Below are 25,479 nucleotides of genomic sequence, written 5' to 3'. Positions count from 1 at the left end.
ATGAGTGGAAGGGTGCACCAACAGACTAATGCTCTCCCTCTACTATGTATTTTGCACTTTATATATTATGCACTTTACGTTACATATGCTGCTTAAACCCAATTGGATAATCTGTTTTTAACTTTGTATATATGTGTTTTTAAATTGTTTTTAAAATGTATTTTCATTCTGTATGTACTTTTATGGATGTACTAAATCCGAATAAAGATCATTTGAATTGAATTGAGTGGAAGGGTGGATGTAAGGATTAATGAATGAGTGAAGTGGTAGATGAACAAAAGGATGGATAGATGAGTGAAGAAGTGAAAGGGTGGATGGATGAGAGAACGGATGAATGGATGAGTGAAAGGATGGATGAGTAATAGGTTCAATTAATGGAGTCATGAATGGATGAGTAGATGGGTGGGTGGGTGGGTGGAAGGATGGATGGATAAGTAAAAGGGTGAATACACCCAGTTACTTAGCTCTAAAGCAAGAAAGGTCAGGAGGTTGCAGACAACTTCGTAGTGCGAGTACTTTACTTCTGAAACCACAATCCTTCCATAATAAGAGAACTGGTTGCAGAGCTTTCTCAGGGATTGCAACAAAGATTTGGAACTCCTTACTTCCTGCGGTGCGTGGAATCTCTTCCTTTACCTCATTCAAAAAAGAAGTAAAAATACTACTAATGAACAAATTCACTTCCTAAGTATTAATTCTATGCTGACCCAGAGTCACCTATCAGAGCCGCATATCATTGCCTACCTCTGGAGGAATGAATGAGATTATTATATGTATGATTATTACCACAGCCAGTTAATGCTCAATAACTGTATTTAGCGTAACACTCAGTTGGACTTGGATCTACTATATTATCCATATACTTCATACCCATGGTGAATCGAAGGAGTATATGATATGTAGATATATTAGCACAACCACCTAATGCTCAACAACCGTTTATTGTGCAATATCCTGCTGATTCCGGGTCACCTATGTTTGTTATCTATATATTATATTTCTCCTTTCTACACATTGACACATTACAAATGCTTGTATACTACATCATCCGCTTATGTTTTATACTGTATACGTTCACACTATATAAAACTTTATAAACAAAATAAATGGTGCGAGAAAGGGATGATGAATGACCGAAAGGTTTAATGGGTGGAAGGATAAGTGACTGGGTGGATGGATGAGTAAGTGAAAGGATGGCTGGATGGGTGAAAGGATAAATGGCTGAATGGATGAGTGAATAGATGGATGGGTAGAAGAATGGATGGATGAGTGTACGGATATATGGAGTGAAAAGGTGGATTGATGAATAATGGATGGATGAGTGAAAGGGTGGGTGGAGGGATGGATGAGTGAAATGATGGATGGAAGGATACATGGTGGATAGGTTTTCAAATGGTTGAATATGTTTGGATATAGCTGGACACACAGATGGAAGGAAAGAATAAATGGGGAAAGACTGAATGATAGATAAAAGAATGATTACACCTTGTTGCACCCATTATCCTAAGTAATATTTCTTATGCATTGACTTTCACATTTATATGAGTCATTGTCTCTATATGATGTGTGTGATGTAACACACTCCGACACCCTGCCTTACATACTTGGGAGGAGTAGCACTATAAAAGAAATTAAATACACATGAGAGAGGGTCTATGTGAAGATGAGGGGCACCATTGGAGGGTGGTAGCAAGGCCGGACTGGCTGGACCGGGCATCAGGTGCTTCCCTGGGAGGCTGGAAGGGGGGTGAGGGGTGTTACTGCAGGTTGACACTGAAAAGTTCCTTGTATATCCAGTAGTTTTCAATCAACAATAAAAACGGCCCCACTTGTTTTCAGGTGTGGTTCACCAATGTCTGGAGACTAATACCTGCTGGAGCAAGATGCAAGTTTTGAATTGTATAAGGTAGTAAGCTGCTGGCGTACTGAAAAAACGTGAAGTGCAGAGTTGTTTACTTACTTTTATACTATTGTGCGATCTCCTCTGATGTGTCTGTAAAACCTACCTTTTGTCCCGAAGTTTTGTCCTGCATTTTGACTTCCTGTTCTGAATTTTTCTTCTGAATTTTGACCCTTTGTCCTGAATTTATACACTCACCGTCTTGAATTTGCACCCATGCCAGTTGGTCACCCTAGCCACCTCCTTATTTACACTTGCCACGCCCCTTGAGAGACCCCCCCAGTTTTTTTTATCCCACTTATAGCCCTGGCTATACCCTATTTCTAGTCTTACCCACTGGTCATCGAAGTTCCATGTTTATCACAGATGGCGCAAATGATGGGCGGGGTTCATCGAGCAGCCAGTGTAGTAAATCTAAGATACAAAAGTGTGATCATTTAGTTAATTGTAACTGACACGTTTTCTAATACAGTGTATGAAATTAGCAGGAAAATGCTGTGTAGGCTTCATTTTGCTGGGAATACCTAAGCAACTCAATATTAATGCCACTTTGCTATCTGTCCGGCTAAAGATCATGTCCAGCTATGCAAACCGAGGGCATTTGCAAGTCTTATGTGCATCCAAACCATCCAGGAGTGAAAGTGCAGTGACACCTCCAGCAGTATGATAAAAAAAACTGAAATTTTGCAGTCATAGGTACACCCACTCAACTCTCCTGTGAGCTCAGGTACAACAGCCAACTATTGTCATAAATCTTGTTTTTGGGACACACCTGCGAGATGACCAACTAATTATCGCACTTATTGGCATTTCTGGTTATTGCATCCATTAATGAACCAGACCCCCAAAGGCCCCATGCAGTGCCTAATTTGTAAAATAAAATAAGTGCCAGGGCTCTAGTCAGGAGACCTCTGCAACTTGCACCACCCATTGCCACCGCTGTTTTTTGTGAGTTACAGTACCTACACAACTAATGCTAACCAGCCCACTACAAGTGTGACAATTCAGCCTATTCCAGGTCCCCAAAGCTATAAAATTAGCTTGGGCGGCAGGCATTAGTTGGTTTTATTGTGTACTGAATTAATGAACAATTGCTGTTCTGCTCATCTCTAATTTATAAAAACAGCACCACCATGTGGCTGCTGTCATAAGTGCCAGTGTCGACAATTAAGTGCCGGTGCCGAGCACGGGAAATCACTAGCTCAAATTAAGCACTGGACCCAGGTGTTTAATTCAGGTTGAACATTCGCTGAAGGTTTCTTGTGTGAAAGGACAAAACCTCTCAATTTGACGGTCCAGAATAGTTTTGGAAGAGCCACTTTCCCTAATAACACTATGTTTTGTGGTACACGTAGGGCAGGCCGACTGCCCCCAAGTTCCTCGGTCATGGCTCTACCGGCACTTTAATCATGTGATATACGCTGGCCTCTCCTTGATCAGAACCCCTGGGTGCTAAAGCCCGTCACCACAGTGATCCTGGGTTGAGAGTACCTGCCAGTGCTGTGATCTTGGCCTTCCAGTTCAGCACAGGATGTGAATGTATGTTACATCTATCACGTCATCGCACAGTATCATTGCAGTCAGGTTGTATTGTGCTTGCCGTTTTGGTAGGTGGTAGTTGTTGGCACTCTCCTGCAAATACTTACTCCCAGCAGGTGCACTAGAGTCACGGATAGGCCGATGGATAGAGCCGGGAGTCCAGCGTTGTCAGTTTCCCGGTCATCTGTCGAGGTTAAAATACAGAGGGCTAGCTGCAGGGTGAGGAGCACTTCCACAGTTGTGGCTTTTCCCACCGTAGTGCCATTTAACAACAAATAAAACTGTTTGGACGCCAGGACAGTCTAGTTGTTCATAACAGCAGTTGTGCGGTGCCCTGGCAAATGTTGTCAGACCAGCCCCATATGGTGCATAGTGAGTGCAGCGAGTGAGCCTAAACACTGCAAGTGGGGTTTGGGGTGTTCTCCCCCAAAGAAAATGTAGGCAAAAACGATACATTATACGGCACATTTTTATTATATATTTAATTGTATTATCTTTTAAAGCATAGTAAACAATGACATTGCATTGCACCAGGGTACAGCAATTTTTTATTGAGGCTCTTCGATGATTCTCTCACTATCACCTACCAACAGTGTCTCTCATCTCTCAATAGCCCCTCTCTCACATGTATTCCTTTGTTTTATAGCACCTTTCATACCAGTGTAGGGTGTTGGAGAACTTTACATCATACATACATTTAGAGATAATGAATTGTACATGTGAAATCAGTGTATACAAAATGTTACCTGAGACAAAGAGGAGCACAAAGTGTAGGATTCACATGTCATCATAGATTTTGGCCCAGATCTCTGTACTCGGGTGAATGTATGACATTGTTCTGCATTCTGTCCATCAATTGTTGTTTTTGCATCCATACTGGTAGGCATTTTTTTTAGAATGCTTTGCCTGGAGAATCACAAACTCAGAAGGTAACACAGAGATTACTAATAAGAATTAATTGCTATCCAAACAAAACCTTTTTTGCATATTAGTGTAAAGAAAGACTGTGAAGAAGCACAGCTTTATAATCTGCACTATGCAGGTTGCATGCATCTCTTTGATGGCAGTTCATGGATGTATGACGGTACAACGCGTACCGTCACAACGCATCCCTTTACACCGCATCCCTTACAACGCAAGTCGTTACCACGACTTGCGTTGGGGGCGCGGATTTCGAATAGTATAATTTACTATTCTAACACCAGTCCCCGTGGACCCTAGGGAAGGTGTTGGGATAGTAAATTTAATATTTTTAATCCTTTAGCGCCCTTCAGCGCAAGTCGTGGTAACGACTTGCGTTGTAACGGTGGCGTGGTAAAGGTACCGCGTGGTAAAAACTTTGTGGTAAAGGATGTTTACCGCAGTTCATAGCTCACTCTGCTAGATTACAAGTGTAACTTATAAACTGCACAGTAACAAAAAGATCTCTGTGACAAAAGCTGTTACCCACTAAGCTCTGCACATAAAATGCTGTTCTGTGATCTGCATGATACATGGTCTTTGCAGCAGGCATATTAATCGTCTAAGCTACCTTAGAGAAGTCAAAACATCCACTAGATAAAACTCAGATCTCTCTCCAGCAGGTACATTAATCACCAGAATTCCCTTGACACCATTATTGTTGCCTGAAAACTGCTGGGTATACAAGGAACTCTTCAGCAGGTGCTTTTAATACTGCTGCACTGCTACAAAGCCAGTCCCCAGTATCGAAACCGGTCCTCCACTCTTCCAGCCTCCTGGGGATACGCCCGATGTCCAGTCTGGTCTTGTTCAAGACCAGTGCTTTAAATGGGCCGGTACTCACCGGCACTGAGTACCCGCACTTCTATTTTTTACCGTTCTGAGTACCAGCACTTCTCCACTGCCAAGGAGAGTACCGGTACTCATCAAAGTTAGGCTCATTGTTGCTTTGGTTCACGCGCACGAATGAGGGTGTCTGACAGCCAAAGCGCCTCTGTAGCCCAAGCGGAGCCACCTTCAAACTATTCAGCAGGGCTCATCTGCATAATGTCCAGTGTTCACAACCACGCTGTGTTTGACAGAGAGCAGGGTCCATTCAGGTCCTGCGCTGTCATTCACATTCACACCATGGTCTGTATTTGCGCACACACTGAATGCAGGCATCCGGCTGACATCAGCAATAGCCTCAATTAAGAAAGCCACGGGAGATAAGGGGTGTAAATGGCCTTTATCCCACCTGAGTGTTTTATGTGACTGTCTGCTTCTGTCTTGGTGTTTGCCTGCTTGTGTGCGCATGTTTGTGTGTGTGTAAGAGAAACGCGAGTGAAAGAGGGAGAGAATCCAGACATTAGGGAGGGATTTTAAAGGACATTCTGAAGTGCTTTGTGTGAGCATTGCTGCTTGTTGCTGTGAGTGCGCAATCAAGAATATATAAATATTCCGCCACATAGTAGTAGTCCCTTATATGTCTTGTCCTTAGCCCGCCCCTAGCCCCACCCACTTGCCACACTCATAGCTCATTTTAAGAGTACCTGCACTTATTGTTTCCTATTTTACAAACATTGTGACATAAGGCCTGCATCCAGGTATTTATACTGAGGAATATTCGGGAATTTGGCTGCCCGAGGCCACCCAGTGGCCATCAGGAGGGCGGGCCCTTAGTCTCAGAGGGCTGCCCCTGCCCCTTGCTGTGGTCAGCCACTCCTCCCAGGGCAGGCGTTGCCCGGCTGGAGGTGGGTGGGACGGTGACGCGCGTCCGGGGCGGCAGTCAGGGAGAGGGGGTATATCTTTCCCCCTCACCATTGTTTAGGCCTCTTTGCCGCTCCGGACGTCGTGCGTACTACCTCGGGACACTCTTTTGCGGGACACTAATTTCGCGGTGAGTGATGGCCTACGGGCTGGTACCCCCCTCCACCTACTCCCTCTTCTTGGAGGTTGAGTCGGGCTTTGGCGGCCCGCTTATCGACGGGCCGCTGAGGAGGTGGGGGTAAACGTGTGAACCCTGAGCCCCTCCAGCCGACCTTCCAGTCGTACTGGCGGAGGGGGGGGGACAGGCCTGGCCAGCCCAGCTGCAACCCTGGCTCATGTTGTCTGCCTTACCGCGTGCGGGTGGGCGCCCTAGGGGGCGTGCTTCGCCTACTCCCTTCTCACCCCCACTGGGGTCTCACCATGCGGGCCGCTGCATTCCAAGGGCCCCGTCACGGTTATGCCTCGGGTCCGGCCGTCGCAGACGCCGCATGGTACCCGCTTAGTTTGTTTATGGCAACATGGGCTCAAGAGGCATGCCGAGTTTGCCAGGTGAGGGGGGGTCTCTAGGATTGTACGGTGTGACGAGGGCCTTCCTTTAAATAAGTGAAGAGTATTGTGGGGCCCTAGGGCTTGTCCACTGCTTCGCCATCCGCTCCTCTTCGTGCGGGTGCGGTGTTGCTTGCTGCAGATTGCAGATCACCATGGCAGGCTGTTAAGGTCCGCTGCGGGGTCCATGTGCCAATAGAAGTGCCCTGACGCCTTCGGGTACAGTCCGGGCTAGATAGAAACACATGGTTAGTTGCATCTATCTAGTGTATTGAATATGAGCATAGATAGTGGGGTCTACAGTGCTTGAGCCAATGGCGTCGGGGTCTGTTGACCCTGACATTCCTTCTTCCGTACCCTGGAAAAGGGCACACAGTAGCAGTATGCTCCTTTTCTTTGGGCCGGATGTACCAGGGAGCCGCTCTGCAACGGCGGGAGTCAAGCTGATCGCACTGCAGTTTTGTGGGGCATCCTCCCTCTGACATGCACTAAGGGTAGTGATGCATACAAGTGGCTAATTACCCCAAGCACATATTCCAGGAGGCGACGCTTTTCATCCTCCTATTGGATGCAGTACAGCGTCACGTGCAGCGTGTAGTTTGTGTAAATAAGCTATTGGAATTGCTTTTTCAGCTATTGTGGCACTCTTCAATTGCTGTGCGAAAGTTCGCCTGGGCACCTTACTTATACAATGTACAGTTTTGCTGTCTTGGCTAACTCCTGTGGCGCTCAAGGGGGAGGGGCCAGCACTATTTTCCCCGCTTCGTTTTCGGGGGTTCTCACTGATCTATCTGGTGACCCAACACTCCTTTCCCCAATGTGAGAAGTTAGCCTGATGATGATGTCTCCAACTCTCGGGGCACCATGTAGCAGTCAACGCAATCCCTTAGGGTGGTGGTTATATGTCAACCTTATAGTCAAGCTATCCTATTGGTAGCATGGACTAAACAGCCTTGGCCAAACTCACGAGGGCATTCTGAAGCCAGTGTTTTACCATTGCAATCCTGTGATATCAAATGTAGGGACTCCACACAAGTTATTTATTATAAAATATATGTAATTTTCACTACAATTATCCCCTGTACTCTTTGAGTATGGAAGCTCAAGCGTTTAATCAGTAACACTTTTTACTGATTATTCGGGGGACTGCGTTACGGCAGTAGTTGAAACTTACCGGGATGTAGTCTGCTGACGCTTTGTGTAGGTGTGTGGTTGGGTCTCAGTGGCGTGCGCTGGATCTCCTTGTGTACAGATTACAGGAAGCGCTATCAGCAATGGGGGCCCCTCCTCAGCGCTTGGTCCTTCACCTGGGGGTATGACCCCACGTACCTGGGTCAGTCTACTCTAATGCTGTAGAGGCATATAGACCCGGGGTTGATCTGCAGATTAGTGACAGAGGTGCTTTGGTTCATCAGGCATGTGTTGATTCAGGATACAATCAGGTTACTTTGAAGTGGAAGGGGTCCAAATCTCTCCTGTTGGTTTGACTTGTTCCTTTTGGACTGGCGAGAAGCTCTGCAGAGCAAGGGTTGCAGGTTTCCCTAAGTAGCGAAGTGGTGGGGGGCCCGGACGGCGACGGTGGCCGCCGGCCAGCTGTGGCGGAGTTACAGGGCGATCCGGAAGCAGAGAGGTGCAACACTGTACTTCAGCGGGCACATAGAGGTGCCAGAGCCTAACCTCGAACCTCATGGGAAGTCCAGGAACCCGTGTCGCCGCCCCAGTAGTCCTTCGGGCGGTTGTGGGCCTGTGCAACCGGGAGTTTGCCTAGATACGCCCCGCAAGGGGCGTGAGTAGTGTGATTACCATAATGGTGCAGCAGTTGGGTGGTTCGCCACTGTGCTGATTGGCTCATCAGGTGGGCAGGTGGCGAGAATGCCCACCGTGATTACATAATGTTGTATGTAATAAACCTGCAGCAACTTTTCCCAATCTTAACACTTGTGTCTGTGTGTTATTTGCAGGATGTTGGGTATGTTGGGGCGGGGGGTTGTTTGCCACAGCAACCCTGGGTAGGAACTGCTCATGTGTATCGCAGTGACGCTGTTCTCAAACGGCGTCGCCCCAACTGCTGCATCTTTCGGACCAGACCCCAAACCTCAGGGCTGCACCCCTTGCACTTGGGGCATGCCGGGTTGGCCCGATTGGCAGCGGAGGACAGGCTGATCCCAACTCAGAATATTGCAAGAGGATCTGTTTGTAAGCAGCATGGCAGTAGACAGTGTACAGGTGAATGCGGCATTACCCGACAGGGTATCAACACCTTATGCACCAGCAATGGCAGCTTATGCCACACACAGGACAGGCACAAAACATGACCCGGCAGCAGCAAACTTTTGACTCACATGCAGAAATTCTATGTCACCGTTAATAGCAGGATGCACTTTCTTTACACACACAACATGCACAGCAGCTGCAGGGGTGGTCCAGAGTTCTGTGTACACAGAACAGATGTGGCACTGTTAGCTGGAACACACACAAAACATCAGGGCCCTTATTTATGAGGCCTTGCATCAGTTTTGGGTCGCCGGTGCGTCACTTTTTGTGACGCACCAGCGGCGTAAAAAAAGCGCCTTGTTGCGCCATATTTAAAAAGTGACGCATCTAGGTAGATACGTCACTTTTTAAACCCCTGCGCCACATTATACCTGCGTCAGGTATAATGTATGCAGAGGGGGCGTTCCCCCGCAAAAAGCCTCGTAATAGTGACGCAGTGAAATCTATGAGATTTCACTGCGTCACTTTTAGGATGCTGTTGCGTCAAAATCTTGCGCCTACCGCACAGCAGGCGTAAGACTGACGCAAGCCCTTTCACATGGGGCTTGCCCCATGTGAAAGGACGCATTGCTGGAGTTGCGTCACTTTTGTGACACACTCCAGCAATGCGTCACTTTTGCGCTTACAGATACGTCAGAAATACTGACGTATCTGTAAGTCCTTGCGACATGATGCGTCATACATTAAATATGACGCATCATTGGTGTCGCAAGGAGTGCGCAGTGAAAAGTGACGCATCGCTGTTTTCACGCAGCGATGCGTCACTATTCATAAATGAGGCCCCAAGCATCCTCTAAATGGGTACAGACTAAAAGCATGAATCCAAACTGCAGAAAACACCAGGTACAGCAGAAGTGCAAGCTTCTCTCTCTCACACAAACACACATACACGCGCGCACTTGAGTACAGTGTGGACATCAGTGGTGCCCGCTCCCGTTCTCACACACAGTATTTATAGTGTAAGAGCAGAGGAAGCCCCGGAAAGAAAAATGCATTGCAAAAATTCAACACCCGAGAGAGTGTTTGCATTCAAAGCTGCATCACATTTTAGGTCTGGCTGAGAAACAACTGTAGTTCTCTCACCAGCCTTTTGTTTTTGTTTAAAAAAAATACTAAAGATAAATGCAGATCTAGGGGGCTGTTGGTCAGCCATCTACCTGTTCGAGTCAGTCATATTTAGCCTCCACTACAGCATAGGACTTCACGCTTAACAGGAGCTTAGTGTGCATATCCAATCAGCGTAACATGGCAATGTAGCGCTCTTTTCTGCTTGAAGGCACTTCCGTTGCCTGGTCTTGATGGTGTAAATATAACGAAAGAAAAAAACACATGCATACTTTAACTATGCATATGCTGTTTATAGTGAAACTTCTGACAATTTCATCCCAATCATTTTACTAGGAAACCCCTGGATGGTTGGGGGCCCAGAGCAGTCGCTCACTTTCCATTTTTTAAAAGGAGAAGGTGGACACAACTCTCACTATGACAGTTAAGACACTCACAGCACTTGTGGAGACAGTAGAACTGTTCACATCCCCAGAGTGCGCAAGCAGTTGAGAGCAGCGTGGAAGTGAAGCTTTTTAAGGCACCAGGACACTTACAGCATTCAGGGCTAATGAAGTCCTTCTCAGCACCACTACAAAAATTATAATAGGGCTAAGGAAACTGGTCGCTACACTAAGGCAATGCTAGTAATCGGGTGGGTCTAGTAAACCTCTTGACAGCAGCAGTATAGTATATCTGTTCCCGACATCATGCCAGTGAAGCTGTTCTCAGCACTCAGCACCATTGCGTAAATTGCATTCAGGGATAGTGAAGCTCTTTGCAGTAGCCAGGTAATGATTGTGTTGAAGTCCACTGGAATTTTCACAAAGCCGCTTCAGTAATCGTATTTAAGGTTAAAAGGCTTTTCACAATACTAGATACGAATTCCATCCAGGTCTGGTGATACTCTTCACCATGAGACACAATCATTGTATCTGGGACTAGTTGAGGTCTTGCGTCACCAGGGCAGTAATGGTACATAGGGCTTTTGAAGCCCTGTGCAACATCAGCGTATTACATCTGTTCACAATGTCAAGCCAGTAAGGTGCTTCTCAGCAGTCAGCACCCCAGCACGTATTCTTTGAAGCTTCTCATTGCACCAGGACATTCATTGCACCCAGATCCATTGAAGCAGTTCATAGCACCATGGTAGTAATTGTACTTAGGGCTGGTGCAGCTCTCCGCAATAGGAAGGTGGCACTTCTGTTCACAGTTCTGGAGTTGTGGGCCCGAAGCCCTCATGCTACTAAATAGTGAGCTCAGACACTGGGTGATAGTTGTTTAACTGGCCACAAGCATGTGTACCCGGGCCCTTTTATTAATAAAGTCACGTCACTCATGATGCCTGTGATGGATGGGTGTCAGGTGCATGTGTGTGCAGCCCTATAGGGAGTGCCTGATAAACTCAGTAACTGCTGAGACACTAGAATGTATCCAGCAGGACACTACAGCAGTGTCCTGCTGGTGAAACTCTACTCGGCAGTCAGCATCATGTCAGTGATTGTGTCCTGGGCAAGTGAAGCTCTTTGCAATGATGGAGCAAGGACTCGTGAAAAAGAGACTTGCTTGGAAGAAATCTTCTCATGTAACCACTAACCCCGTACTAAACTTGTATTGTGGAAATAACATGCATTATACAACATTTATTAGTAAGAACAAAGCCTGCCTATGTGTCTTATTAGCTAGTAACTCGAGGGTGATTCTAAAATGTCCGCTAACCGAAAATCTTTAGTGCGCATGAGTCTATTGCATCTACGTAGTATGACATATTTTTCGCTTGGAGGGAACTTTCTGCACTTGCGCAGTAGCTAAAAAAATGTCTGCTTGAAACCCACATGCTTTCCACCTGCTTGCTGAAAAACTAAACCCAGCTATTCTACTGATGCTAATGCGGGGAGAATAATAATAAGTAAATGGGATTAGAGTATAGATAGATGGTATACAGTGAAATCATTTATTTTTGATTTTAACATTTGTCTTTTTGACTCTTTCAATAGTTCTTATTATGGGCCTAGAAATACGAACCACCGTTTATTCCCTCTCGTTCTACCGCACATGCGTAGTGCAACCAAGCTAGAAGACACAATGTCAACTTGAACACCCTCCAAGGTTCCCCGGTGGATACATTCATGAGAACCGGAACGACAGTCCACTAAAATGGATGGGAATTACAGTTTTTTTCCTAATATGTGACAATTACATTGTGTATACGGGTGCGAATAAAGACTGATGTATAACACTTAAGGGTTAGGATTTTAAACAAAGAGCTGAAAGAAAATAATCAAAAATAAGCATGGTGTGATGATCACCTCCCCTTACCTGTCCAATTAGAGTTAGGATTTCCATAAGTTTGAAACCTTAATGGGTGGTACCAGCTTACAGAAAGGTATAATTGAGGTAGCTTTTAGTTAGTTACGTTAGTTCCAGACGGAGATGCTGAAGTCCAGACAGGGATGCTGTCGGAATGACGAGTGATGCTGAAGAAGAATCAAACTCATAGGTCAATTATCTTCAGCAAATTAATTTAGAAGAAGATCGCGGAAGAATCTCGAGGAGGAAGAGAGTGTCAGAGTGGGGTGCTACGCAAGCGTCGGTGATAGGTCATCTGCCCTCTCCAGATTCCGGTCCGAATTCCTGTCCTGATGCCTTTGTTCGCCAGACCTTTCCTGGGGGACCCTTACCAATTCCTAGGCCTGGGAGTTGGTTTTCACACCATTCTTGGTAACTATAAATATGTCTGTGTATGCACGTATGTGCTTTTCTCTCCATCCTCTCCTTTTCATATAGTGTCATTGCAAAGTATAATGAAGGCATTTGATTGATTATTTGAATCTTCCTGTGAGAGACAGAGTTTGTTCTGTACTGTGTAAGTGGTTCACATGAAATTACTCTGAGATAAATGTTTAAAATACATCCCAACTCTGTGATCATTTCCAATGTGTAAGTACATTGAAATCTTATGTCATTTCACCATCAACTAGTTCAACTAATGGTCCATTGACCAGAGGAAAGAGCGTTTTGATCAGTGAAAGATTAGTTAGGGACTAGAGATAACTAATCTAGAGAATTACAAAAACATGACCTCAGCGGTTTTTGCCAGTGTGTTGTGAATTAATTTATGGGCACAGGTGAGTATGTGGTGTTAGATTATCTGTTGCTGGTAACCCGCTGGATCATCAACATTCTGGCAGTAATCTGTTCAGGAATAGTGAAAGACTCGGCTCTAGGATATTGGATTTGACAATAAATTTCCTGGCAGGGGAGAGGATCACAGACCATCACTTATACTATTCCCACCAAACACCATAAGATGACCAATGCGGGCTCGATTGATGTCCATTTTACACCTGGTCTACATTACACACTAATAGGGGAGGAATTAGGTTGTCTGGAACCATCGCCTACTCAGGCAGGAGTGACTGAAGCCAGTCAGATGAAAAAGATGTTATAGAATGGAATACACATATGAAACACACTCTTGCATTTGTTTATCCAGCATCTCAATGGTGTTTTATACTTTACATGTTAAACATATTTAGGGCTGGAACATTAGTGACAGATTTTCTTTAACATTTAAAATCATACTTTCTTTGCAGTTAAAATTATTTTTTAACAAACGTCTCTTCCTCTCACATTCCCGCTTCCCAGTGAAAACTGTAATTGGGGCACATTCACACCCTTTTAGTGGTCCTCATGTTTTGATCTCTCAGTTGTAAACTACAGAGATGAAATGTATCGAAACGTTTATTGTTGTGAATACTCAATAACTTATGCCGGTGTAAGTGTTCACCACTTATGCATGCGGACTCCTTTTACAAACCACTGAGATTGACAAGCAAACGTGTGGAGCTTTCCAAGGCTGCCCCCACCCAGCACACTCCTTCTGCCAAGGAAAAACTGAGCCCTTCTCATGATCACTTTGGATTTGCAAAATGTGCGTGGTGACGAGAGCAGAATATTGTGTCCTCAGTGGCGGCTCCTTCGCTAAGGCGAAGAAGCGTGTCCCCACTTCTCTCCGAGCAGTAGTTAAAGGAAAACTAACCAGCGTTATTATCATTTTAGTTTTCCATTTCCGGGTGCGTGGTGGGGCTGGACTGCCAGAGCGGGGGCCTGGAGGAGGAGTGGTTGCTCCACTCTGAAGTGCGCATAACTGTTAGGCCAGTCCTCTTGGGCTAGCCAAACAGTCATGCACACTTTGCATGTTCTGCACCCAAGCTGCATTACAGCCTGGGTGCAGAACATGACCAGGTCCCCATTCCACATCTGAGGGCCGAACCATGGCGCTCAGACCAATCCCAATGCTGCAGTCAGGAGTCTGGCTGCTTCCTGGTTCCTGCTTCCGAGAGGCAGCAGTGAGCGGACTGAGAGGCGGTGGCCGGCCTGAAGGTACGTTTTTGAAAAAAATTATTTATTTTCATTTACAACCCCACACTCCTCCTCCCCCTGCCCGCCAGCTTTGTAAATAGCAGCCGCCACTGGGTGTCCTAAATATTATTTACAAAAGTATCATTCCATTGTATGTATGTACTATCGTACCCGTCGCGCGTTGCTGCGATCTCAGAAGAAAGGAAATTTAAGGAAACTTCTTATGATAACATTCAATTTACATTGTGTAATTTTTATTGAAACTTATTAATTTTAATATGGAAATCATTTTAAAGTGTTGTTTTAATTCTGTTTATTTATTCGAGTGCTTGTGGATAAACGTTTTTTTTTTTTTTCCGTCTGGTGCGTACACGAATAAATCAGAAGGTTATCCGACGCGCGAGCTGGCCACATACAGTTGTCCATGTGAGAAGCACGGATTCTACAAATATAGTCCACACACTTGCAGCGATTGTCCTTTTGCTTTGTTGATGGTCATTGCAAAAGCGAGTCGCACCGGAAACTGTAAACGTTCAGTATTGGAAAGATTATGAGAGCCCTGAGGGACCGATATTTAACATTTTTTTTTTTTTGCCAGAAACCTTCACGGGACTGTACTCAACAACTTTTATCCAATTTTTTTAATTATTATTATTTTTTTATTATTTTTCTGTTGCCAGAAACCCTCGCGGGAGTGTACTCAACAAGTTTCCAAAGTTTCATGCCGATCCGATGAATGGTGTGGTAATGCATAAAGGACAAACAGACAGACATACATTCGTTTTTTTATATATAGATTGATAGATTGGATGCAACGGAGCTCTGCACATTACTTGAGAGATGATCTACATGATTGTGTACCTCAGGTGGGGCTTACACAAGGCCAACATACACATCTGGTTCCCTGGGTTCCAATGTCAGCAGCTCTAGCCACTAATGCATACCTCCTGCCATTGTAGTTAACAATAGTAAATCTGCACTTCAATGGAGCGATGTTGCTATAAATAACGTTTAGGGCATACTGTTTATGTCAGACAATAAATATTTTTGTTAACACTATTCGCACAAACATTCCTGCAGGGCTGTGCGTTGGTGGTGCAAACACAGGCGCACCCCTTGATTTTCCAGTGTTGAAATTTCAGAGTAACACTACAATATTGCATTACTAGGACCTTCTTCCAAACCACCTCAGTGCTGACCTGTGTTGTTCAGCGCCCTTCCAGTAGGAGATCCAGATACAGGGGCTATTCCTGTGTCCTTCAAACTACTTCTAGATCTTCCATGATATCAGTCCATATGGCCTAGTGCAGGTGTCCTCAGTCATCTCAGTAGTCAGCTGAAAGCATCATGCCTGCTATTTTAGCGACAGGTACACACAGCTCCACGTACGCACCTCATTCCTGGTTTGCAAACCTGCGACTGTTTTACAACTGAGTGTACACAGCTCTATCAGTGCACCTTACTCCTGTTACTGGGAACCATGTAACACTAAGACACACCCACTCAGTCGCAATTTGTCAAGCCCCTCTGGTTGTAACTCTGAGCTACACCCAGCCCTGCCAAAGCATATCACTGCTGACCTTGAGCACCCCCTAAGTTTTAGTCCTAGAATCCTTCACTAAATGATCCCACAGCAATGACTGTACAGCACTCTGCACTGCCAGTGCAGTAAAATACACGTTTCTACCAATGGAGGTAAGTCCTGACCTACAAGCACTGGGTCCAGACATGAACCACACAGTGCTTAATTTGTAAGACAGTAACTGCTGGTGCCAAAGCTTGTGCTCAGAAGCCCACAGGCACCACTATTGAAATAAGCACTGAGTCCGAACCTGTGTGTGCTCCTTTCTTTGTACAATAAGATGGTGCACTTGTCTCTGGGTACAATGACCTGCGGTGATTCTTTGCAGAGAGTGTCACTTTGTACTACTGTGTGACACAATGCACCTATTCATCTTTAACCCACATAAGATTTCACAGTGACACTGTATTAGAGAGAAGCTCACAGGATCACTGTGCACAGAGATGCACACAAAGTGAGGCCGTTCCAGAGGGAAGTTCACTTTCATGGACGCCATTTAGGGGTCGCCAGGGGTTACAGGTACAACCCCTGGCTTGCCTCTTGACACCTCTTCCACTGCCTTTGGGAATCCTGGCGTTAGACGAGGAAAAATCAGTGCCAAGAACAAAAGGGCAGCTCCACTTTCCTTGTTTTTTTCAATTCTTCATTACACTAAAAGCGAATCATATTTTATTATAGTGTAATAAAGAACGAATTACAATTTGCTGGAATATGACCCTAACTGACAGCAGAGGTAAGTAAAACATTATTTGTAATATATGCTGTGTACGCACGTATGGGTGAGAGTGTGTACATGTGAGAACGAGTGTGTGTGTGTATGAGTAAATGTGTGTGTGTATGTGAAAGCATGCATGAATGAGTGAAAGTAAAGGTTAAATGGCATGTAATGTCACCTTCGAGACCCCTGGCATTTAGGTGAATTGACGTTCATGCTCACACTCATGCTGTACCCAGACATAAGCACCCAGTAACTACTCTTAATTCACTCCCCTAAAATGTTTTCTAGCTCACACAGATCAAAAACTACTAAAACCATTGATGTACACGTTGCCGCGCAGCAGAAGGCCCTTCGTGAAGGTTGACTGGTCACCTTTCAGTTGCTTAATGCTGAATTTGGGTGTTAAACTGGTACTAATGACGTGAAACCTTCTATCACAGAGTGTTTTATGTGCAAATTAAGTAATGTTATCACAAAATGTGCCCTACTACACTGCATAATTTGTCTTTTCTAGTAGCATAATTCAGCCAACCCGGTCGCTTAAATTGGTCCTCCCAGTGGCCCTGAATATAATCCTTTTAGTACATACCATTTGAAAAAAACAGAGCGACTTATTTCAACTCTAACCAAACACTGACAAGCTCAAACAAAACCGCCCTTAAATGTCACCAGTTAATGGACTATCTGGAAGTACAACTTACACTGAACGTGACAGAAATAGTCCATCCGAGCTCATCTCCGGCAGCAGCCTTATGGCTGGCTACCTGAGCTACTGGAGAAAGGCACACATTCCTGAAACACACACAGGCTTTGTGCTGACATTTATTATTCAAAGAGGCTTTCTATGTCACATTTACGCATTATGAAGTAGAGAGACCAGCAATGAAGCATAACAAAGACCAGGGACAGGATGAGTTACACCTCAAAAGTGAGTGGCATAGCGAGGGTGCCACTGGCCCTAGTGTAAGCAAAGAAATTGTCCCCATGGCATAAATAGTGCAGTAGGGAAACAGTGTTTACAATGCTGTTACAATAATGCATTGTTACTACGCAATACCTTTACATCGCAAGTCATTACAATGACTTGCTTTAGGGGGCACTTATGGTATTCGATATGAAATCCAACACCTTCCCTGCTGTCGCGCAAACTCGAGCAGAAATACAAAACAATAGTATTCCTAAGTCCAGAGCGCCCCCTACAGCAAGTCGATGTAATGACTTGCGTTGTGAAGGTATTGCGTACTAACAACGCGGCTGTTGTAATACTGTGTTGTAAAAGTACGCAATGTAATAACATGCGTTGCAACATGCTATATTCTGTGTAGTAATATACAGCCACAGCTTGAATGCTGGTTTGTAGACCCATAGACCACTGAACCAGTGCACCTGGGCAGTACTAACGGCTTCGCTGCTGGGAAGAAGCTATACCGAGTTGAGGGAAGGTGCAATATTACACCCAACAATACAGAGGGGCATGTTTACAAGCCCCAAACACCACCGGAGCATCACTTTTTCTCACGCTCTGGTGGCATTGCTCTCTATTCCTTTATTACAAGGTGGTGTTAAGCCACTTTACTTGGCTTAACACCACCTTGTAATTATGCTCCTTGCCGCAGCAGTCTGAGGGGCAGGCAATGGGTGTTGCTTTGGGCGTTCCACCGCAACACCCATTGCTTTTTGACGCTGCATCAGATTTACAAGGATGGGGCAGTGTCAAAAACCTAAGTCCAGGTAAAACCTGGTCTTAGGATGGCGATACGAGGAGAAATTATTAATTTCTCCCCATATTTTGCTCTTTCTTCGTTTTGCATCACACAAAGAAACAGCAAATCGCCTTTAAAGATTGTTAATGTGCAGGAAGGTGTCCCTTTCTGCACGTAAACAATCGCTCTGCAGCGCAAGTACTGTTGCAACATGGCGCAAAGGTGCCTTCGCTTGCAGTAGGCAGATTTTTAGAGCAGGCACTAGGGGAAACGCTGGGGTACGCCATACGTTTGTAAATAGGGTACATCCCTACGTTTAAAAAATGAGCGCAGCATTACCAATTTTGGCATAACACTGCGCTCTGACATTTTATTGTAAATCTCCCTCCAAACAGCTGAAAGAAACACGCTCTAATACTGAGTCGTAGAAGATAAAGCAATGTGGTGTTAATTAAGTATTGTGATGCGAACCCAAAAAGCGTAGCCAAAAGGAGGTGCACTCTGACACTGTTGTGTTGTAGAGGCCATGTGGCGTCAGGCCTATTAGTTGTGTGCAGAGCAGTAGAATATGCCATTTGGTGAAGGAAGAGAAGTACCTGATGCAATACACCAGGAAGTGTCCACACACTATAACACCAAAATCAGATAACGTGCAAAATTTCATAGAGGAGGAAGAGTCATTTGCAGTAACACGCCAACTTTACATTGGCGCTGATTGTTTCATCACGCCTGAATATAGGTTTTGTGTAGAATACGTACAGCATTCCTTGCTAGGTTTCCTCTGGCGTTCAAAGGTACAAGCTCGTGCCGTGCCGCAGGAAGGCCCCCGCCACGGCCCAAGCAGTTGCGCAGTCACGTAGAACACAGCCTGCAGGAAAGAGATGTGCAAACCGACCAGGAAGGCCAGGGTTACTGCCGGGTTAAGGTGAGCCCCACTGACGTGCCCTACCGACTGGATCATGGCAGGGTTGGATTGGGAGCACAATTCAGCCCGGACAGCCAATAAAAAGTGTCCCACATTCGCAGATCGCAACCTTTCGCAATACACTGCTTAGGAGGATGGATCTAAATGATGACAGACATTTGCTGCAATAAAAGTCTTTTAAAGCTTATATGGCCAGTACTTAAATAGGAAATTAACATTCCAATATAAAAATATATATTTTAAAAGCACAGCATTATTAAAAATACTAGGAACTCACTTTTAATTGTGTTTTTTATCCATATGTTTCCTGTGAGTGATTTGAATAATGTTCTCTGAGAAACAGGATATGGCACCGGGCTATAACATTCACTTTATTTTCTGCATTCCTTAAGAGAAGCCCTCCAATGTTCAGAGACTGGTGAAAGCTGCATCTGTGTGGGTTTTTTTGCTTACAGTTAGCATCACTTTATGTTCTGGGAAAAGGAATGATTCTAGTGTGTAAATGCAAAACAAAGAAAACATTGTGTTCATTTCCTTACATACAGTTTTATATAGTATGTACTAGTCCCAGAGGCATTGGAGCGCTTTACATGAGCACCAGATAACATCACAGACAGTCATAGTTATGATTTTCCCAGGATCACAGGATGTCAAACTGATGCTGGGACTTAAACCTAGTTCCCCAGTTTCAAAGTCAACTAAGGCCACAACCTGTCCCTGTTGACTGCAGTCATTTTTATTGGGCAGACAAAGGAGAAGAGTAGAGACTGATTTGTCTCTGCTGCTTGCATGGAGTGGAGGAGGATAAAATAAATGGAGGAACTCCCTCGCTGCCTCACCAACCCCTATATCCCCATGCTCCAGTCCTCTCCCCTGCTACAGTCCCCTGAAAAGTAAGCGTTGATGGCTTCCCATCAGCAGCTCCTTGAGGCCTCTGTCACTCCTAGAGGGAGCCAGTAGGCAGGCACACCTCATGCTGTGACAATCGGAGAAGCCCATTGTCATTCAGCCTCAGACATAAGCCCCATGGCCGGATTTCACATGCATAGGGTCATGTTTGTTAAGGCTGCAACAACAGCCTTTCACGCTGTGCACTAGAGGTGTAGGCCTTAGTACACCATAAAACCGGCTGACCAACTGGCCTTAGCCAGAGGCCCATCGGCCGATGCCCGATTGCCCACCTTTCCAATCCGTGGCTGGACCATGGTGCTAACGCTCAGGCCAAATGCAAGGGCGGTCTGTAAGACACTGGGAGTAGCAGATGGCCAGCTGAGTGCCGCCCCTAGGCCGAATCAGGGGCCATATGTATCAAAAAGTCATTTTGCGGTTCCCATATAGCGATTTTTTGCAAATCGCTATTTGAGAATCGCAAAATGATATGTATGTAGGATTTGCAATAAATTTTGCGAATCCTACACATTCCTTAATTGTGAATCTCAAATTGCGATTCGAAATTAAGGAATACCTCCCCATTCATTTCTATGGGCCTAGAGGCCCATAGGAATGAATGGGAAGACATTCTCAATTTGCGATTAGCAATTTGCGAATCACAAATTGAGAATGCAATTTCAAGGGTGCAGGGGTGTCCAAAGGACTCCCTGTTGCACCCCTGAAATAAGCATGGGTGCACATGTGGTGCACCTACATGCCCTAAGGGCATGTATGTGCTTCACATAGCACTTTGAAAAATGCAAAAAAAGTGAATTTTTCAAAATAATCGCAAATTACCACCAACTTGAAGTTGCACTTTTTTGGTGCTTCTTACATTGCATTTAAGGAATCGCAAAATTTGCGATTCCTTAAATGCAATCGCAAAATAAGGAATCGCAAATTTAGTGATTTCTTATTTTGCACGCACATCTGCTACATACATACCATTTAGCACAAATGCATTCGCAAGCGCTGAATTTCGCAGAATTTCGGCGTTTGCGAACTCATTTGTGCTTGATACATATGGCCCAAAATGAAGACGAGTGTCGCAATAAACTCGGCAGCCACTGCCCAGGAAAAGGCCAGTGATCTCAGCTCCAACATGGCTGGTGCTGGCATGGTCCAGAGGGGTGTAGGTCTTTGTTGGGTCTTTTTCTGCCTGCAGTTCTACCCTCTTCTATCATGTGTTTATATATATGTGTGCTCGGGAAGTGAAGAGTTGCCCAGGGTCAACAGGCGGGATTTCATGTTCAGAAACCTGAGGGAGGCCTGGACAGTTTTATATCTGAAGATATGAACTGCATTCTTGTGATAATGCATGTTTCGCTTCCCTCTGCCAGTCACTGAGCCTCTTTGCCGTTCCTCGTTCCCTTGAAGCACTACCGCCTTTACCTACTCTACCCTTTTGTATCTGAAACACACAGGAGCAGAAACTTTAAAATCAACATATATCACCCGTAATAGAAACATTTGCTAATTTGCATTTAAATGTAGGGAAATAACCGCAATAAAGCTTGCGATATCTGATTGCACCACGAACCTGGAGTTGCAGAAGGTAATAGTTCACTTTTCCTTGATTCATTGTTGCCGTCTCGTCACCTGTTTCATCAGAGTAAAACACCACACAGAAGTATTTGCTGACCATGAGAATTTAATTATTAACCTTTTAAGGGCGTGTAGATACATGTGATCACAGTGGGAGACCATAGGGGGCCAAGGATTGTATGGTCAGATGTTTTTGAGCCGAGAGCCCCTTGAAGTGAATGAAATAGCCAGTTTTTCCCAGCAGGAAAACGTTTGCTCAACGAGGGTGATCCCGCGAAAAAATTAATAGGAGCTAATTACTTACTGTACGGTAAATCCGTCCAAGGAGGGTGACACCCTTCAAGCTGACAGTGAGTTGAGAGGTGAAAGGGACCAAGCAGCCACATGAATATAGCAACATCACAAAATAAAAAGACGGTCGGAGTGTTGAAACTTTTCAAACATTCACCCCCAGTCACAGAGCTGGGTTTAATCCACCTTTATTTTGCTCGTCACATCACCACAGTTTGGACCCAGCCGTATGCAGATCAGTCTTGACCCTGCTTCTTATGGGAACTGTCCTGCCCGAACATGAATATAGGTCGTTACTTTGCGTTCTTTAACATCATGAATCATTAATTCAGAGTATGTACATTGTGAGTACATTTTCATTAGGAGTATTTATATTGGGAGTGCCTTTGATTCAGGTCATTAAAGTTTATTGTTATTTATATTTAAGTATATATTTGGCTATACAATTATATCTAATATATGTGCGTGTGTGTGTGTTTACGTGGGCATGTGAAAAAACACTGAAAAAAACAAAGGTTAAAGTGACAATAACCTTTGTTTTTTTCTGTTGATCTCTGAGTTAAAAAAAAATGAAAAGCAAGACATAATCACTAGATCTAACCATGATATTACATTCACCTTTTTTAGGGAATTAAAAAAAAAAATTATACGTAATGTAAGATACTGCCAGACCTAACTATAGTGCCCCTTTGACCCTTGTTGTATTAGTGAATATACATAAACATATATATATATATAATATATATATATATATATATATATATATATATATATATATATATATATATATATATATATATATATATATATATATATATATATACACACGCTCCCAAACACCAGCAACACGAGTCACTTAGGTTGCGGGTGCTGTTTCCGCGGCGGTGTCCCGCGATAATAATAATAACTGCTCCAAATTCCTCACCAATACCCAGCCGGGTTTGGAAGAATACAGTAATCTCGGGGTTTCGATGCATCAGGGTTGGACACCAGCCTGGTCCCAAGTGGGGGTTGAATCCGATGACAGCGCCCCAGGTTCAAAGAGAGGGGATTTGGGTCAATTAACCCTAGCAGAGGAGATCGAATACGTGAGGTTGCAGAGAAAACAAACCTTACGCTCAGGGAATCAAAACTCTGTGCAAACCAGAGGAGGAATGCAAAACAACGACAGCGCCGCAAGCGCACCCAAGCCAAGAGGAAGGCAACAAAAGAAGAAATTTTGGCAGAACAAGAAACAATGAAAGAAAAGACCATAATAAATTTAACTGACATTCAATTGGATCGGGCAGAAGAACAATTACTCTCACTGGGCTTATCTTTCTGTCCAGAAAGTAATTTTAACTATTGCAACACCAGGATAGACATTTTCAAGTTCATCCAGAAAATAAAACTTAAGAAATACTATGCAATTAAAACAGGCATAGTTGCTAAGAAAGACACTGAAAGCAATCGATCTCAAAAAAAGAACATACTCCAAGCCAGGGACACAAGTTTGATGCGATCAATGCACCAACTTCAAACAGAGGACAGCAATATCATCAGTACTCAAGCCATTGCTGATGCGGAGGATATTGAGATCGACCGTGCTTGCAATAGCCCTTTCAAATCACCATCAACGTTCAATCCCAGTATGCCTAGGGACGCTATGGATATCTATGCGGACAGGATAACAGAGGAACTCAAAAAACTTCAAATAAAAACCATGAAGCAGCACAAATCGCCCAATCTCAAACTGAGGCCGTATAACAACCTAATGCGAAAATTAAAAAATGACCATAAGATCGTCATCAACCAATCGGATAAGGGCGGCAATATTGTGCTTTGGGGAAAACAAGAATACATTGAGGAATCCCATCGTTACCTCAATGATGAACTCTGTTATACTAAGATTGACCTAAAGGCAACTAAACAAATACAAGAAGCATATACAAAAGATCTGCACCAATGGAAACGTGATGGATTGATTTCCAAGGATGAGTTAAAATTCTTACACAAAGTCCACCCTGCGATGCCAAATATATATTTTGTTCCGAAAGTGCACAAACAGACACCAGTGCCAGGCCGGCCCATAGTGACAGCGATAAATAGCATTTTCGAGAACACTTCAAAATATATAGACTTCTATTTACAAGACTTTGTTGTCTCTTTACCAGCCTACATCAAGGACACTACGGAATTTCTGTATCTTTTAAATCAATGCACCTGGTCTGATGAATTATTACTTGTGACTATGGACATATCAACACTGTATACGAGCATTGCACATGCTGATGGCATCAGAGCCGTCAAGCATTATTTAGATCAACGCCCCACAGAACTATATCAACATAATAAAATGCTTATAGCTATGATTGATAGATGTCTAAACAACAATGTTTTTCTATTCAATAACAGTGTTTATAAACAGTTAAGAGGGGTGGCTATGGGGGCATGTTTCTCTCCGACCTACGCAGAGCTCCACGTGGGATGGTGGGAGGAACATGTCCTCAAAGTGCAGTATGCAACTAGCTGGAAGAATCATGTCACAAGTTATTGGAGATACTTCGATGATGTTTTCGTGATATGGCGAGGCACTATGCAACAAGCAAGGGATTTTATCAATGATATCAATGACAATCAATTAAACCTAAAATTCACGGCAAACATAAGTGATCATGAGGCAACTTTTCTAGATGTGCAGATTAGCATAGTTGATAACTATATAACCACCAGTCTGTTAAAAAAATCAACAGCAGGGAACACCATTCTGCACGCGAAAAGTTTTCATCCTCAACATACCATCCCAGCTATCCCCTATGAGGAGTTTCTAAGGATCCATAGATCTTGCAGTATCTCTGAGCTTAGAGATAAGCATCAGTAAGAATGCAAAAGTAGATTAATGGCCAGAGGTTACAATGAGAAAAGATTTGATGTGAGTATGGCGAAAGGCAACCGCATTGATCGTCTAGATCTTCTTGATCCCACTAGAAAAAAACCCATTATTAACAACAGAAGGCAATGATAATAACACCATACGCCTTATCACAGGGTTTAGCCGTCAAGCACGCCAAATCACAAAGTTGGTCAAACAACAGTGGCCCATCATCCTTACAGACCACGTGCTCAAAGAGATAATGCCCAAAACTCCCACGGTCACATATAGACGTGCTTATGCAATGCGCAATGACTTAGTGGTGAACAGTCCAGAAACACTCAAAGAAGACAATTGGCTGTCTCCACGCAAGGGTTTTTTTCGTTGCAGCTCTTGCAGAGCGTGCAAATTTGGGATAAATATGACCACCTATCCTATCCCATTTGACAACATGCCCGTCACATTGAAGGCACACAATACATGCCGCACCGAACTAGCGGTGTATGTCTTGAAATGTAGCTGTGACCTTACTTATGTTGGCAGCACGAAATTACCTC

General features: G+C 44.3%; 1 pseudogene; it reads right to left on the bottom strand.

The window, feature by feature from the left end:
• The window catches only part of LOC147748242 (aquaporin-2-like), a 129,526-nt pseudogene extending 108,187 nt beyond the window's left edge, over positions 1-21,339 (bottom strand).
• Between the last annotated feature and the right edge of the window lie 4,140 nt (positions 21,340-25,479).

Source organism: Lissotriton vulgaris, chromosome 1_1, assembly GCF_964263255.1.
Source record: "Lissotriton vulgaris chromosome 1_1, aLisVul1.2, whole genome shotgun sequence".
Classification (NCBI taxonomy): Eukaryota; Metazoa; Chordata; class Amphibia; order Caudata; family Salamandridae; genus Lissotriton; species Lissotriton vulgaris.
The sequence above is the reverse complement of the archived record's forward strand: the minus strand, read 5'-3'. Positions and strand labels throughout refer to the sequence as shown.